Here is a 2,254-nt window from a genome sequence, read left to right as displayed (position 1 = left end):
ACTGGCGTCTATGTTTAAGTTGGCTGTGGAAGGCAGACTAGCACATGCTGGCTTGTTAAGCTTGCAGCCTCCTACACTGTAAAACTTTTCGTTGTAAATTTACAGTAAAATACTGGCAGCTGGGTTGCCAGCCACATTCTGTATTTTTACAGGACTACTACTGTAAACAACATTTACAGTTCTGTACTGTAATTACCAAATACAGTATTATACTGTTATATAACTTATTTTTACCTGCTTTTCATTCCGTACTCTTAGATTTACAACATTTTAAATATGATACTTTTTCATAACAGTAGTCACAACAGAAAAGAGAAAACAACATTATCTGAGTTTTAAAACATTTATTTATTTTTGAAGAAAAGACCAGAAAATTGACTTATATGAACATATTGGCTGAAATGCCAGCTGTAGTTTTTATTTTTTATTTTTTTAAATATAAAACATGTAAAATGCAATTAACAATTAGCAAGTAATTCACAATACAGTATGTACATAATACATAATACATCTTATTTGTGACCCTGGACCACAAAACCAGTCTTAAGTTGCACGAGGATATTTGTAGCAATAGCCAACAATACATTGTGCAACAGGACGCACAATAGGTCAATATTCATTGTTAACCAAATGCCTTCCACATTGACTTAAACTATACTTGTTGCAGGGTATTAAATGAAAATGCTATTGAAACAGCTTATATGTAAGTGTCAAAGCATTTAAGAAAAATAAGACATTTAAATCACCATTTTGCTACCCTTTTGCTGCACCTTTGGCTCAGAATGCATTCTGAAATTCTCACTGCATTTTGCTACAATTATCACGCAGTATTATGATGAAAATGTAATCCCAAGTGTCCTGCCCCTAAGTCTAAATGCATTTAGGAAAAACAGCATTTAAATGATAATTTTGCTACAGTTTTTGCTTGGACATGTTAAACATATCTAATCAATTTGGGTAATACATTTTCATGTTAATTTTGCAACTTATAAAGCGTTAAAATATGTTTTTAATTTGCATATTAAAACTATTGTAGAAAATGGCAAATGTAAATTTTATAATTTAATTTTCATTGTTATTTTGCACTAAACGTTGCACATATGTACGGTAAAATGTAAATTAAAATACAGAAATACGTTGCCATTTTACATATTGCATTTTAAATTGAATTTTGCTACACATATGCTTCCATAGCGTAAATGGTGACTTAATGTTCATTTTAGGGTGAACTAAACCTTTACTGTTTACATACCAAGAATTTTAAGTTGTGTTCTCTGGCAAATGTAGAGACTGCTGGACATCAGATGGAGTGGCGAATACCTAAACAATTTTTAAAAAGACAGCACAACCATCACTAACAGAACCAAGACATAAAACATGTTGCAAATAAATTTGATTTGTTGAGTAATCTCTACTTACATCTGCTTGAAGGATAAGACCATCTAATTTCTGCAAGTGTGTGAGCAGCTGTAGGACCATGGAAGACATGGAAACAATCAGGTATACTACATTTGAAATAAGCATTAGGAACATGACTATGGATTTTCATGTGCTGGCAAAATTATAAGACATTAAAAAGCACGATCATAGAACTGACATTTTTTAACATGGACTACAAATGTAACATTAATACTTGTGAAGCACTTACATTAGCACTGGATCTTCATCAGATTGTTCAGCCTGAAACAAAACAAAAATCAGAAGCAGGTCATGTGAATGTGTTATGTGTGTCTTATTGGCTATTTAAGTTGTTTTTGATTGTTGGATTAAAGGAAGGCATGAATCAACACCTTAAGCAGCATCGAGTGACTGTGATTGATTTACGTTCGGTTAAACGAGCTAACTTACATATAATTTAACAAGCTACATATAAACGAGCTAGATATAATTTGATTATGGGCTGTAACAGAATGACATGGTCATTGTTGCTGTATTATATGAAGTATCAAAGTTACTTGGTAAAGAGGTGAGAATTAGGGTTGCCACCTTCAGCGAGGCAAAATCAGGGACACCCATTCACGACCCCTATTATGTCTACCAAGCTCTGATAATGTATGGAATATTATATTAACAGACTATCCAAATTTTAATAAAACAATAGGCCTATACCTTTAGAAGCACGGATGTGTCTGTCACTTTAAAGATGTGGTTCACATAAAAATTAAATTAGTCATAATTTACCCAAGTTGTTCTAAATCTGCATAAAGTTCTTTCTTCTGTTGAACACAAAAGAAGATGCTTTGAAGAATGTGGG

General features: G+C 32.5%; 1 long non-coding RNA gene across 1 annotated transcript; it reads right to left on the bottom strand.

Annotated features, from left to right (window-relative positions):
- Window positions 1-1,062: 1,062 nt before the first annotated feature.
- On the bottom strand, window positions 1,063-1,681 carry LOC107696955 (uncharacterized). The gene is made up of 3 exons (XR_001635140.1): window positions 1,649-1,681; window positions 1,420-1,505; window positions 1,063-1,320 (listed from the first exon to the last, which is right to left on the bottom strand). It is a non-coding gene; the product is annotated as an uncharacterized LOC107696955 (long non-coding RNA).
- Window positions 1,682-2,254: the final 573 nt, after the last annotated feature.

The sequence above is a fragment of the Sinocyclocheilus anshuiensis genome, unplaced genomic scaffold (genome assembly GCF_001515605.1).
Source record: "Sinocyclocheilus anshuiensis isolate Anshui unplaced genomic scaffold, SAMN03320099.WGS_v1.1 scaffold130, whole genome shotgun sequence".
NCBI lineage: Eukaryota > Metazoa > Chordata > Actinopteri > Cypriniformes > Cyprinidae > Sinocyclocheilus > Sinocyclocheilus anshuiensis.
The sequence above is the reverse complement of the archived record's forward strand: the minus strand, read 5'-3'. Positions and strand labels throughout refer to the sequence as shown.